Raw genomic sequence first — 15,542 nt, 5'->3', positions numbered from 1 at the left:
AGTAAAGAGATGGTTGAGCTGACTCCTTTCAAGCTAACATCGGTATCTCTAGTCTGTACCAGAATGTAAGCACAATCTGTGTTGGTAAGACAAGGGAGCTAAATAAGTGCTAGGAAAAGGGAAATTTATAATTCCTCCCTGCACACAGCTGACATGAACGTGGGTATTCACAGCAAGAGACCCAGCAGTGGAGACAAGGGATTTTGTGTGGGCAGCTGTCAGTTTGAACATCGTTTTGCCCTTTCTCAAGATTCATCCTTTGAAGAGGCACGAAGACCACCGGGGTGATTCCCAGCCCTGTTAGATCAGAGCTGCTGGAGAACCTCTCCAGAAGGTGAATCCTGTGGCTGCCCTGGTGCACAGGGGGGAATCCAGCACTGAGTGTATTGATTGGATTTGTGCTGTTGTGTAGAGGAATCTAAAGACATACAGAAATGTGAAAGGGAAACAGAAAGTTGGGTTGGCTGATACCGCAAGGCACCAGCAGCCAACAGACTCTAAAGCCTACTCCCTATTTCTTCTGCTGCTTTCACTCCCTCAGTTCATTTTGCTCCACAGATCGATTTCCTTATTGGAAAAAAGACTGACAAGGGTCTTCCTTACCTCTGTCTTCCTGTTGTACCCTGTAGGGTCTGTGGAATGGAAAGATATTGTGGATGTGAAATGTGTGATTGCTTTTGTGGACACAGGGGTCTCCTGTTACTGATTAGATGGAGCCAGCTCTTCCCCTACATCATGAATGCTGAGCAGGCAGATCCCAACAAAAAAGCTGCCTGATAGGAAGCTGTGGAGAGGGCAGACTTAAGAGAAATACTTTCTGTATGCTCTAAATTTGCTTTTCTCCCTTGTAGAGATAAGGTTTGATTGAGCACCACTTAATGCAGAGCAGAGGAAGGAAAGACATTGTAGAAAGATAGACACTGTGTTGAAGAAGAACTCTAGAAAATTAAGTGCAATTGAAACAGTAACAACAGTAAAAAATCAAGACTTTCACAAGAGAAAAAAATGGGGTATTTCCCACTTATCATCTGTTGTTTCAGACAAGTACTCATTACCTACTCCATGCTCCTCTCACAGCCTCACACATCAAAGATCCTGGCTGGCTTTTTTAGTAACACTAAAATAGGAGCAATGGAAAAGTAATAATGCTGGTATTTGATGTTGCAAACAGCAAATTCAGTTAAAACATTTATTTAACTGGAGGGTGGATAACCCTCCCAACTGAGAGCCCCACGGTGATTGCTTAAGACATGGCCTGTGTATTTCAGAACACCAGAGGAAAAGCCAGCCAGGGGAGTAGTTCCCTGGAGAAAGATGGTCACTGCTATAATTGGTGCAGATCTGCTTCAGAGCAGGTTTAGGTATCCAGCAGTGCTCCTGGATCACTCCAAAAAGACAGGGATGTACTGAGAAGGGGACAGCAGTGAGATTCACCTGCTATAGCTTCAGTTTGGAATCTGACAAATACCTAATACACATGCAAAAACTTACTATTCATTGTGCAAGCTCTGGGGAGAAGAGCAGAAATCCTGTGGAGAAGGATACAAAGGAACATAAAGAAATCCCATTAGAAGCCAAACTTTAAGTTCCAGTGTTTATGGCAGTGATCTTCACGTGAAGATCAGTGCTGCACTAATTCACAAGAATGATGAGCACCCTACTACAGGCTAAGGTAACAGACAACATTGCAGACCTCAGTTAATTTCAAATTATATAAAAATGTTGGCATCTGCATACTTTAATATCATACTTCAAGCAGCTTAATAGAAAATTATAGGCTGCTTTTTAGTAGCATAACCCATAATTTATTTTTCATTAACTGCTCAAGTTCAATTTTGATACTGTAAAGCTAAATGCATTTTTTAAGTTTTTACTTTCATCAATCATTTGATTTTCTTCTGGCACGTGGCATATCTTATTCAATGGTATTGGCTGCTCTGTTTTTAAATAATATTCTGTTCTCTAAAATTCCAGGAGGATTGTATTTAGACATCTTTAAAAAATGTAGTGACAGCAATTTCAATCAAAAATGAGAGGAAAAAAAATACAATTAATAACAGCAACTGAAATAAGTTAGAAATAAGGAAGGCAAAAACAGTATTGGAATACTTTGGTTTCATTCATACTGAAGTTTGTGATGTTGTGGAAGACTTATGTGAGCCTTGTATACAAGTTAATACTGCAGTAGATCGCCATTGCCATCTCCTGGTAAATAAACCATATAACTGTATTCTAGATATTTTTCCAAACAGTCATATATTGTACAACTGTTGAGAGATTATGCCATAAATAGGCAATAAAGGATTTAGGGTATTTATTGTGAGACTATCATTGCATTTTTATTCTTTGCTCATGTAAGACCTTTATAAAGAACTGCATTACAGTTGATAAATAGTGGTATTTATTCCAGTGCACTCTTTATGCTGAAAAGAAATACTGCTAGTTATGACTCTGTAAATTAAGGTGAGACAATGGGTTTTGTTGTGATTGAAACAAATAGCAGAGCTGCTTAAGGAAAACTCCCCACAACCAAACAAATATCCACTCAGAGAGAAGGTGCTGGTTTCCAGTGTGATGTGATGGGTCTGTGCCACAGTAGTTAACCAAAAAAATGTTCACCAGCACCAAGCCATGTCACCCAGAGACAGTAGGGACAGCAGCAGTGAGAACAGCAAGCTGTCATTTCACTTGCTGGTATTTCTAACCCTTTTATTTTCTTACCACTGTCATCATCCTTCCTGCTGTCCTTCCCCATCCCACTCCCTCTCTGCCACAGCTGCTCCTTTTATGTCTCTGTGCAGGTCCCTGAAGCCTCCTGACAAACAGGGCACATCCTGTCCTGCTCCTGCAGGAACGGGAGGGAGCAGAGCTGCCTGTGGCACACCAGAGCCAGCAAACTTCACCTTCTCCATCACCCTCGCAGCCACGTGGGGAAGGAGAATGAGATGTGTCTACAACTCATTACCCTTCGGAGCAGAGAGCAGCACTGGATGTGATGCTGAGCCTCAATAAATCATCCTTTCAATCAAATCAGTAAACAGAGGGAAATGCTGTCTAACTGGCAATAAATTTCAGGCAAGTTCAGCAAGGAGTGACAGATCAGTCTAAAGGCTGTGCCTGGCTCTGTTTGTGTATTGCTTTTGCAATGGTTCTGTCTGCATCAGGGAAAGTGAATTCCCTCCCTTGGAGCTGTGTTGGCTGCCAGCATTTCCAATTAATGTGACAGGGAACAACCCCTGCAACAAGTGTTTGCTTTTTGCCATGCAAGCAAAAGAAATGTTTGCAATATTCTGGAAGAAACTAGGGCTGAAGGCTTTCTTACTACACTTTCTGAAGCCAGGGCTGCATCATGAAGAGCATCTACTTAAGAGCAGCCTTTGCAGTGGTGACAATTCAGTTTGAACCTTCCAGCTCAGCACCCACAGCCAGGACTGCACTGGATGGGGTCAGTCACAAACACTGGGAAAAAGGAGGATAAATGCAGGCAGGTGCAATGGCATTTTAGAGCTGCCATAGTGTCAGCTCAGCAAGAGCTGTGAAAAGTTGCTAGCTGTGGATACTTGGAAGGAAAAGAGCTTTGGAGCAAAAGTGAGAACTGTTGAGTCTTGAGGGACTTTTATTTCTCATCAAAACATTTCCCTCATGAGGGGACAACAGAGCTGGTCTTGGACTCACAAAGGCATTTAGAAACCAAAGTCTATGGCAGGTTACACTTAATGATGATAATAGCTATTAAAGACAAAAGGGACTGGAAAACACAAGCTTAATAATTTGACTATCCCAAGGGATCTAGAATCAACACACAGTACTAATAGTATCTCCAGTCATTGTTATTAGATTATGCCTAGAAACTTTTCCCTGAAGCAACAATCTAATTATGTATTTATTAATCTTTATTTGCTTTAGCTTCTCCACTCTTTAGAAAAATGCATGCTTTCCATTGCAAAGAAATTCAGAACAAAGTAATTTAATTGAGGAAATGGGTAAAAACAACTGAACTCAAAAAACAGAGGAGTAAAACTCAAGAATTCATAGCTTCCCTTAGAATTTACAAGGAACAAATAACCCACCTGCATTAGGGAAAGGTAGAAGACAGACGAAAATTAGAAGCTGAGATACATTTCCCTTTCTCCTGAGAGTGACAGTCAGGTCTGCAGCAGAAATGAAATCAAGGAGCTGTTCATTCTAAGAGCTTGTGTCTATTCAAGGAAGTCTGGCCTTCAAATAAGATAGAACAAAAATGAGACAGGAATGTCATTCCCATTGCTCTCTCCAGGTTTCCCTAAGAACATGGCAGACTGATGTTCTGCTTCTGCTGCCTCCCATGGCCCTGCAGGATCCAATGATAAAAGTCAGAGTGCAGGATCTTCCCATTCATTCCTCAATCCATTCCTTCCTAAGAAAAATTATTTTACAATATCAATCAGACACTAACAAACATCCTAGGCAGGGAGAGCATGGGTTGGCCAACTTAAGACACAAACCATGAAAGTTCAATGACTCCAAGGCTATCCAGGCATCAAGAAATGAGAGAAACTCTAGGAGCTTTTTGTAATGGTTTTAAGCTCTCAATATCAGGAGATGGAAAAAATTTTATGAAAGCTTTTTTCAGAATATAAGTGAAGGTTGAAGGACTGAATTCCTCCTTTCTCATGAGACTTCATTTTCAGTAAATGTGCTTAAAATATTTTCTTTAATGAAAAAGAGGGGGCAGTAAGAGGGGACAGGAACAAAACAATATTTCAAAGACTTGATGAAACAGCTCGTTTCTGACTGTCCATCTTATCTTCCTATGCCACATTTTTGAGGACTGGGAGTTTACAAAGAGCACTGCAACTTTTCCTTAGCACACATGGGTGAGAAGACAAAGAGTCAAGCTTTTACATTCCAAAAGAACTATTTTTAGGATAGACAAGTCAGAGGTACATTCAAGAAATGCAGAAAAATTTGTCTTCCTAGAATTGAGTGTGCTATCTAGCAGGACCTATATAGCAGGATTATACTCCATGGCTTACAAGAGTATTGATCTGTGTGTACTCTTCAGTGGTGTTACATTCATTTTAGCATTGATCTCTCTTTCATTACACCACTGCATCATGCACTCTCAGTGTCATCTCAGTGCTCCTCTAAAATCTGACTGTCTTCTGTAGCTGTCAAGATGTACAGATGCATTGTGCAGCTTCCAATTCAAAACAACAAAGTCTAATTCCCACACAGACCCTCCCCACTTTTTAAAATAATACTAAGGACCTACCATCCCTTAGTCCTCCAAAACAAGTTAAACACAGAATAAAGAAGACATTGGCAAGTGCTTTTTCTTCAGAGATTTTTTTTACTCTGTGCATTGTTTGTGTTACCTTTCAAAGAAGCTTGAAAATACCATTTCTTTTCCTCAAGGCTCCTTTCTATTCCATTTGGAAAACATTGATTTTCCTTCCCCCTGTGATTCTTATGCAGCACAAGTAAACATGGCTCTGTTTAATATATGTCCAAGTCTGTGCAATGACATCAAATTCACTGTAGCTCTGGGAGAGAAACCAGTCACTTTGTTGGCTTCTAGCTTTGCTACAATGCAAAATGCCACAACCCTTGCACAATGTCCAGAGAGGTTACTGGTTTGGTTAATTTGCTTGTGCATGCTTTATTCTTCAAAGCACATGACTGGGCACCAGGAGCTCATAAATTCTGATGTCAGTTTTAATAACACACAGCTCTAATTACAGAGAGACAAGGATATGTGGATCAAAAGCTCATGGCACAAAATGTGCAAATACATGAGCCTTTTTTTGCAATGGATTACCAAAATAATATACATGATCTTGAGCTTATCACTTAAGCTTCTGCACCATGCTTTGATTACTGCACCCCTGGTGTAAGTTAGAGATAAGTCTGATGTCTTCAGGCTGGTGACGACGAGGACAAAAACCTTAAAAAAACCAACTACAACTCCCTGCAGGAATTGCCTCCTTCCCTGCTGAGTGTGTCTTCAAGATTATGTGCTGTTTTGCCAGTTCCCACCATATTCTGTAATTATGGGCAAAAATATCTTATCTTGCAGCTATCTAATCATGCCAGCCTGTAGGACACTCTGACTTTTATCTTTGGATCCTGCAGGGCCATGGGAGGCATCAGAAGCACAGTCTGCCATGTTCTTATGGAAGGAAACCTGGTGCCTGATATGGAGCAAGTGCATGGCATCTCAACATTTGCACCTTGGCTGCTCCATAATAATTGCCCTCGACTTCACTGTGTGATGTCTGTGTCCTACCCTTCACACCTTTGGAACTGGTATCCTATTTACCTGTCTGAGTGGAGAAAAAAAAAACCACCTTGTTCTTCCCTTGCATGCATGTTGCAACAGATGAGAGCAAGCTGGGAAGAACACCTATTATTTTATTCTTCATGATTTTCCAGTTTTTCTTCTATAAAATTCCCTTTTCTGCCTTCACACAGCTCTTGCTTTTTCTTGTCAGTATTTCACTGTCAACCTACGTACTTGTAGCCTTTTTCCTACATTAACAGTAATGCCATATTTTATTGCTGCAAGTATAACCCTCAGCACTTTAGCTCCTGCACCACAGACCCCAATCCAGAGTTTAAAGATGGGAATCCTTCCAAGAACATCCTTAGGCACTGGCACTGGATCAGACACTCTGTGCAAGGATGGATTTCTCATATCCCTAAGTTAACTTCTGAAAGAAAAGGCTCTATCCAGTGGGAGAGTTACTTACCAATGTAATATTTTATGCATTGAGCTCCAGAGTGTTGCAAGATGACTTTAAGTATCACAGCAGACAGAGTAATTTCACATAATGAGCTAGTTCTTTAAACTGTTACCTCACTTAACACTGAACCAATTAATCAGGACAAGGAAAAAAAAAGTACTGCTTGTGCACTGCTGTACCACAATGCATTTCCCAGCTCAAAGTCCTTTCCTTACAAAGATTAGATCTCAAGAACCCCGAGCACTTTCACTTGCTCGCACTGCCCTTCTCTAATTGTTCACAATAGGAGCTGACAGGCAAGCAGTCAGGGAGACATTGTTTTCACAGAAATTGCATATAAAAGATTCAGCAGCTGTGTAAACACATCATTTTTAGGAAGTGGACCTTCCTTTAGAAGAATGGAGATTTAACACTGTTCTGAAATTGTAATATCCACTGCAAAAACACTGTTTCAGCTTCACCAGCCACTGCTGTGGGCATGGGCTGGCCAGAAGAAACATTGTCCTGAGCAGAAGAAAATAGGCTGGATCCAAAACTACTGCTTGTTAATATAATCAGTGGCATTTAAAGGATTCATTCAATATTTTGTTATTTATTTAATATATATATTTTTAATGTTATTTACTGAAAAACCGTCCTGTGTAGGGACTGAGACTTGTTCTGACTGGTGTGGTCAGCATTCAGATGACAGGGCTGTGAATGCCAGCCTGGTGTCAATCAACTTATTTCTGTCTCTTGGAGAGGAAAACATCCTTTTCTCCACATTGTGTCATAAAGATGGTGTAAATGGGGAGGAGGAAAAGAAAGGGGATGTCATTTCACAAACGATTCAGTTACAGTCATTCTTCTCTCCCTACTTATTTCACGGAATATCTGACAATCAAGAAAGGTGCAATTATGTAAAGTGAAGAAACTGCAATATTAAGAGAAATGGCATTTTACTGCAGTGATTAAACATGGAATTTCAAGGGCTTATTTGTCAATGTGTTGCTTACATGTAACAGGTAATCTCCAAAAATCAGTCTAGTTGTACTACTGGGAATGACAGTGATTAATGAGATCCTGACTCTGAGGGAGATATTGCAGGTGAAAAGAAATAAAAGTAGAACAGACAAGTGGCAAGGGCCAATGAGACAAACTCTTAATTGTAACCACCATGAACTAATTGACAGGGGAGGTTATAGGGCTGTGTGATATGCAGAAAAATGTTTGGGGGATTTATGTCCTTTTGTTTTGGAGCAGAGAAAGAAAGTGGCCAGTTTACATGGTTGCCATAGTAATGTAAACTGCTATTTTAAATACTTAAATATACTCAATATGCTGGGACAAATTGCATAGCCTGGGCTCTAAGCAGCAGTGTACTGTTCAAAAAGGTCCTTCCTTACTCACTGCCCTTTGAAATTTTTAGGAAGTTTGCTGAAGAAATGTAACCATCTCTTTTTCTTCAACCCACAGCTTGTCTCTGTTTATGTGTCAAATTTTCAGCACTCCTTTCACCTTTTAGTCTTCCTCCATTTTACTTTTACTACCTCTTGTCCTCCACCTTAATCCATGGATATTTTACTCCCTTGGCTCCACTATTCTCTTTCAGCTTCATCAGGTAAACTTTGCCTTTACTTTCACAGCCCCCTGCACTCTGACATCAGATTGACTTTCAAAAAGTAATTCATTAGCAGCTCTCATAATAATAGCTCTCAGCCAGGAATGACTAATTATAAAGGATTGCCTTGATGGACACAGCAACCCCCTGCACATCCAGAATCAGTGGCTGGTGCAATGAAATCCCAACCCTGTGTTTAGATATTTGATACTCTAACAGATATTTAAATAACATTAATTTACTGGTTTCCTAATCTTCCATTCCAGATTCAGTCAGATAAACTCCTGACAGAAGGTAGGCACCTGCAGGTGAAAGGATGAGGGAAAAGGGATCTGATAAGGCATAATGAAGTGTAAAGGGAACCTTTCACTACTTCCAAAGTGCCCTCCCTCAAAGGCACCATTCAGCTCTGGAATCCTGATGCTCTTTAGCAGAGCCCAAAGCAGCAGCCAGGAGAACCAGCAGGGCTCCAGGTTTTCCTGTGTCATCTCTCTGTGACCCTTCCTACCTGCACCCAGAGCAGCTCTGGGGTGTGGGTGTTCCCTGTGAACTGAGAGGTGAGGGATGAGCAGCAATAGCAAAGGGCTCAGTGCTCTCATATGAAAGTATCAAGTATTGCTAGAAAGTTTGAGACAGGTGGAATGGCCTCCAGTTTTGGTTTTTTTTCCCCACTTTTTTTTTTTTTACCCTCTAAAAATCAGTTAGAAAATGTAGTCTCATATATATATATATAATATATATATACATATATATGTGGCAAGCATATATAAATATATCTGTAACCAGTGTGACCTTCCTGTGACACCCACATTGTACTGCAATAAAAATTGTAAAAAGGAAAAATAACGTGTAGGAAAATTAATAGGAAGACAGAAGTAAAAAGTATCAGTATCTCACACCTATACCCTATCAACCCTTACAGCTCAGTGATCTCAGCTACATGAACAGCTCTCATAAAGTTAACATTCTTAAAACAGAATTAATTTAGATGCCTCTATTTTATATGCTGTTTTTAAATGAAAAATCATTTGATAAAACAACAAAAGGGTCATTTGCTAAGGAAAATATTATTACTAAAAAAGTGCAGACTTTAATTTCATTCCAGGCTCTGCCTCTTTAAAGATCTAAGTGGTGTATACAAGTCTTTGTTGTGTGATGCAGTGGTTACCATGGTAATTTTTTTTTTAAGTTTAGTGAAGACGGTGCAGTCAAAAACATAAATAGCCTGAGCCCCTGGCAGGGCGAATTGTACAATGGCATTCTAGAATAAATTTATATGGCTTTTTTTATTATTTGTTTCTGAAAGCATATATTAGGGACTAATAATTCTTTGTAAAGAAAAATACTTCACTTTTCTTAAGACTGCAATTATACTTGATTATAATTTTTAACTGTACCTGCTCCATGATGATACTAAATTCTATAGCCCTTCACGTGCCCATTATCTACAGTTCCTTAAAGTCCAAGCTGGTGGATGTGGAAGAGTTTCCTGGAGTGCTACCTGGTTAGAAGGGTTTTAAGTTTTGCAGGAACACCACCAGAGAGATTTATATAACACCATCAGAGAGATTTATATTTGCCAGCAAAATCAAAAATGTATCCTGGAATAACTAAATGAGCTGCAGACCTGTGGAGAACTCATGTATATACACATATAGATATATATATGCCAGCCTGGAAGCCAGGAAATTCATTCATACCTTGTTTAGGAAAAGAAAGGCAATATTTTTCAAAATAAAATTCTTGTTTGCCAGAATTGTTTGGCAGCAATACTGGCCAAAACTGCAGGCAATAATGTAATGTCTTTCCTCCAGCACAGGTGAAACACGCTCCAAGGAAAGACTCCAAGAACAGGGAAGACTGATGAAATACATCACCTGTGTGCACCCCCCTCCTCCAGCTCAGACATCCAGGGCCAGACACAGCTTCAGCAATCTCAGTGGATTCATTTCCCATCAGTTTGTCCTTGAAGTCCAGTGACCTTTTGCTTTCCACGGCATCCTGGGGCAAAAAGTCAGAGTTAAGCTACCAGGCTGAGTTTTACCAACAGCAGTTATCACTGTATTTTATAAATATAATGCTGTTTGATGCAAGGCTAAATGTCTGATTTTGCTAATGATTCTGTGCCCAGAAGTAATGTGTGATATGTGGTTAAAGATAGTTTTAAAATGCTTGAGCAAGATGAACAGAGGGACTTTGTAAAAGGGTATTTTTAGTCCTGTAGTATTTGGAGCTACTTCTCCAGGGTACCAGCTATGGCATCTCACCAGCTCACTTCTGGAAGAATTTGGAAAAATACCTCTCAACAAAACTGGCAAGCTGGAACTGCTCCTTCTCCAGTGCTCCTGCTTTGTCACGAGCAGAGATTCCTACTTGGAATTTTGCAGTGAAAGAATATTATGTCGTGTCCTGGTTTGCTTTCTACTGGGCAAACATATGGCTTCCCCACAAAGATTTTAAACTCATTAGGAGGAATCTGGCAAAGCAACAGATGTTTAACTAGCCAACAAAAGTCATATTCCTGGAGGAATTTCTAATAATTATATCACATCAAGTCCTTCACATATCTTTTCACCCAGTACAAATTAGTGTAGCTCTGTTGATTAAAGGAAATGGTGCCAGTTAGAACCACTTGAAAATGTAACCTTTCAAATTCACAATAGGGTATGTCTATTAAACAATTTGAAAGTAAGAGATCTTTTAATACTAAATAGCTGAATTTCTATGCAAGCCATGTGAAATACTGGAACACAGGAATGGGTTTGTTTTTTTTTTTTGGTCTTTATAGAATCTTTATTCCTCATGAGTATGAAAGAGAATTTTTTTAGGAAATGGGCCAGCAAAAGAGAACTAACTACCCCCTATTTTATGAGTAGAATAACACATTCCTTCCAACTGTCCTTATTAATTTATAAACAGCTATGATCCTAGGTTGCTCCGGTCATTCAAATTTATGATCAGAATAAAATTACTCTCAATAGAAAGAAAAAAATGCCTCTTCTCTAAAACTTCATAACAAGTGATAAGCATTCACTGGACCATAATTACATCTGTCTATTTTTCCTATGCTGCTTCATGTTTTAATTTTTTTTTAATATCACCATTTTAATTAAGCTTTAATCTTCACAGCACTAAACTAAATTAAAAGCATCTTTTTAGTGTTGCTTTGGTAACTAACAGAAGGGGTAAAATTACCTTATCCGTTTGTTCACCATGTTGCTGCTATAAACATCCCAGTTACAGTCTTTAATTTGCTCATTTTCACTAGTTAAAAAAAAAGAAAAGAACATGTGACACTGAAAACAGTTATCACTGCTGGAACAGTCCTCTAGCAGGATCTCACTGTGATTGTCACGGACAAACACGGAGCTGGGAACTCTTTGCTTCAGGAGATTAAATACAAGCTAATTAGGCGAGACAAAAAGCAGGCAAAGTGGAAGCAGCAGTACCCATCACAGGAATTCCCACCTCCTTGCCCTTCTGTCTGGTCCCCTTTATTTCCTTCAACATTCTGCAACACATTAAAAGTTAAACATAAATTTCTTATGATTTTTCCCATGGTTTCCTGCAGATAATTAGCGACAAATCTTCAGAACACACCTGCCATGTACCTGCCATGTCATTGTCCCTTTTTATATATCTCTGTGAAATACCAAACAACAAAATGAGTTGTCCAAGACTACCAGCTAAACACAATCCTACATCACAGCACTCTAACAGAAACGTGCTGAAGGCCTGAGAGCACACTCGACCTTGAAAAGCCTGTACAACTTGAGTTGTGGAACAGGCAAGAGAAAGGGGAAGAAAATGGTTAGACCTTTCTTTTAAAACTGAGATATCACAGATCAAAACAAGAGCAAGTTCTTGCTATTATCTAATCTTGTTATTATGTAATAGAAGAAAGAATACTTACTAAGATTGCTTAAAATATGATTTCAGAGTCCTATATATCTGTTTCTCTTCTTGAACCTTTCTCTGTTGGATTGCTTCACCCTCAGCAAGGGACTGATGCTCATTTCCCTTCAAACAATCCCACACACAGTGGCTATAGTGGCCTGAAAATGCAGTTTAACCTAAGCTTTGGGAACCCTCTAGACTGAGGGTGAGGGTGAGAGAAGAGCTTTCCCAAAAGGCAGAGCCCATGTGTGTATCAGCATCACCCAAAGACACAACAGGACCCCTCACACCTCTGCAGGAGAGACTTCCTGAGCCCAGGAAAGGAACCAGCACCCATGAACAGCTTTTTAATTACAAATCATTCCTCCAATATTCTTTTGCTATGAATTGTACTTCTCAACTTAGCAGGTTTTTAGGGAGATTTGATTATTTACAAAGCAGTACAGGTGAGCCCCTGGCACAGGGTGCTCAGAGAAGCTGTGGCTGCCCCTGGATCCCTGGAATTGTCCAAAGCCAAGCTGGAAAAGGTTTGGAGCAGCCTGGGAAAGAGGAAGGTGTCTCTGCCTGTGAGTGGGAACAGAATGATCCCTAAGGCCCCTTCTACCTCAAACCATTCCATGGTTCCATGAATATGGAAAACCCTTGTTCCAACACAGCTGATTCCCAGCAGCTTTGGAATCCCGTGGATAGATTGACTCCAGAGCTATTTTCCCCTTCAATTTGGCTGTCCATGTGCTTTTTCCAGGGTTCTCAATAAAGCACTTAGAGCCTCAGGTTCATCATCATCATTAGCAGTAAGGTCAAATCTTGAAAGTTTAGCTGTTTGGGTTTTTTTTTTTTTTAAGAATAAATTCATGTAGCAAAAAGGGTTTAACATGTGCAGCACTCTACAACAAAGCTGTCCTACAGCTCTGATTGCAACTTGGTTTATATTTTCAATTTTCAGCTAAATAAACACAAAACATGAAAGCCACTAAAACTAAGGCAGATAATAAAGTGCTGTCAAGCTGTGATAAAGTCAGTCTTCACCAAAGATCCATCTTCTCCCACTGAGAGATCCTAAATTTGAGGCTGAACTAAGAATGACAGAACAGGCAGCACTGAAAAAAAAAAGTTTTCACTTGGTAAGATTTCTTTGTTTTCTGATTTTGATGGACAACAAAATGGTTGAAAGTTACAACTAATTTAGAAATATGAGCAAAATGACAAAAAATAGAAGGTATCAAATTAAAAAACTAAGAACTGACAACCACTGAATATATAAGAAGGACAAAAATGACATTTTATTTTGCATCACCTTTTCTGTGTCCTGAAAAAACCTTTTTTCTCCAATCACATGTGCTAAGCATCTTTGGCCTTTCTTCATAGAAAAACAGATTCTTAAAGTAAGCTTAAATGTAGGTCTCATAGCAATTAAATATGACTAATTATAAAATAGAAGTTCTATCATTTGATATTCACTGAGAGAACTTTTCCCTAGAGTATTTTACCTAACATATCCTCCTTAGAATCATATAAACAGATGAGCTGTATTGATCTCACTAAGAACAGCCTGAACCTTTTTCTTATATAATGCCTTTTTTTTCCCCCAGGAATATTTGAATGTAAGGAGTATTTAAGCAGCACTTAAGCAAAATAAAATTGCTCTGTTAAATACACAAAATATTTCAAAAAACTACCTGTGTCAGTAATCATGCCACTGGCTGTTTGCTGATTGTTAAATGTTGCCATAATTTTCATCACATAGGAAAAATAATGCCCCTGTAAGTATCCTGTGAACACTGTAAGGATGATCTTATTGCATCAGGGTAAAGCAGCTGTCAGAAATCAGTCAGATCAGTGCTGAGAGTGCAGTCAAGCTTCTTGTGTGCACTTAGCAAATATAATTATTTAGAACCTAGGGTGCTTTCTCCTTGCTGTTGCTTCTATTATGTAAACAGAAATTGCAACCCTCCCTGAGCAGGGAGCAGGCTGCAGGCTGGGGGCAATATGTTAAAATACCAGGAATGTGCTTTCCACAGGGAATCTAAGGAGCACCTCAGAGGCTTTAATATAATCCAAGAATTGTAAGAGCAACTGTGGCCACAGCTGGGTTCCACCTGTTTGCCTCCCTGCCAGATGTTCAGGGCTCTCGAAGCCCTCAGTTAAATACCAGCTGTACCTTAGTCAGGGAGCAGCCCACGTTTGCTGCCAGGCTGCAGGAGCTATCTGCTGGAAAAATCTGCTCAGAGAACACCTGAACATCCAGAGCACTTCCCCAAATCCTCCCTCAGTGCCATGCACATCCCATGACTCGGGAGCTGAGTACCACATTTATCCATGCCAGCCACAGACTGACGTGTGCTCACTCTCTAGCAGAGCTAAATTTCAGGCTCTGTGCTCATCAGGAGTTACTCCTCCCCTTGTGCAGCATTCCCATCATCAGGTCTATGCAATGGGTTGGGTCAGGAATCAAATCTAGCTGAAAAATGACCAGAGGACAAATCCTCAGCACGCTGAATTTAAGCAGGACCCTCTCCCATGTTCTTCACCATCTGAACAGAAGGGACAGCACAGGCTAAAAGCAGCTGAAAATCCAAGTAACTACATGTTTAAGTACTGCCTCAGCTAAAGTAGCTCTCCAAATATTTCTTCTTGTAGCACACTCCCAATAATTAGAGTTGCCCAGAAAAGCCAGAAAACTGACACTGGCATAGGTCTTGTATGCAGAGATTATCTCTTCTCTAATATACACTAGCATTCTGCAGAATTTACTTAGGATTTAAAAATAGAAATGTATAGGGAAAAAAATAGAGATTTCATATTAATGTTTGACAGCTAGTCTGTGCAGGGACGGGTTTACTTTTTAATGAATGCCACTTTATATATGTATATATATTCCCCTAAAACTTGCAAAACTGTATGTATTACATACAATGAGCACTATTTATTGCTTTATCCCTAATGTTAATCTTGTATATCTATTTCTTTTTCAATAATGCAGAAAATTACTTTGTCAATTATATTGCTTTTCCTAGGCTGAAATACTAGAGCTTAAAAGGCAAATTCAAGAGAATCCTATTCCAAAGAATAGGGTAGCCTGCACACTGGTTTATAACAAACACTTCTAGACCAGTAAAAACATTCTCTAAAAGAAAGTAGGTGGTAGTCTGGACAATTTTTGGCTATTTGAAATCTGATCTGCTTTTGCTTCATATTCCTAATCACTTCATTTGTTCTTCTGGGAGCCTGGCCCTCATTTTCTTCTTCTTCTGCCATTTCCTTTGTCACATATATTAGTTTATTTTTAGCTTTGGTAAAGTCCCTCAACACCATGTTTT

The 15,542-nt window shown here is 39.6% G+C and overlaps 1 long non-coding RNA gene across 11 annotated transcripts in view; it reads right to left on the bottom strand.

Annotated features, from left to right (window-relative positions):
* The window catches only part of LOC115496373 (uncharacterized), a 121,718-nt gene that overhangs the window by 42,779 nt on the left and 63,397 nt on the right, over positions 1 to 15,542 (bottom strand). For all 11 annotated transcript variants that reach the window (XR_012057316.1, XR_012057312.1, XR_012057320.1 and 8 more), the window contains 2 exons: positions 11,521 to 11,589; positions 10,203 to 10,326 (listed from right to left, as the gene is read on the bottom strand). This is a non-coding gene — a long non-coding RNA (uncharacterized lncRNA). The remainder of the gene's footprint in view (positions 1 to 10,202; positions 10,327 to 11,520; positions 11,590 to 15,542) is intronic.

This window comes from Taeniopygia guttata, chromosome 9 (genome assembly GCF_048771995.1).
Source record: "Taeniopygia guttata chromosome 9, bTaeGut7.mat, whole genome shotgun sequence".
Lineage (NCBI taxonomy): Eukaryota > Metazoa > Chordata > Aves > Passeriformes > Estrildidae > Taeniopygia > Taeniopygia guttata.
The sequence above is the reverse complement of the archived record's forward strand: the minus strand, read 5'-3'. Positions and strand labels throughout refer to the sequence as shown.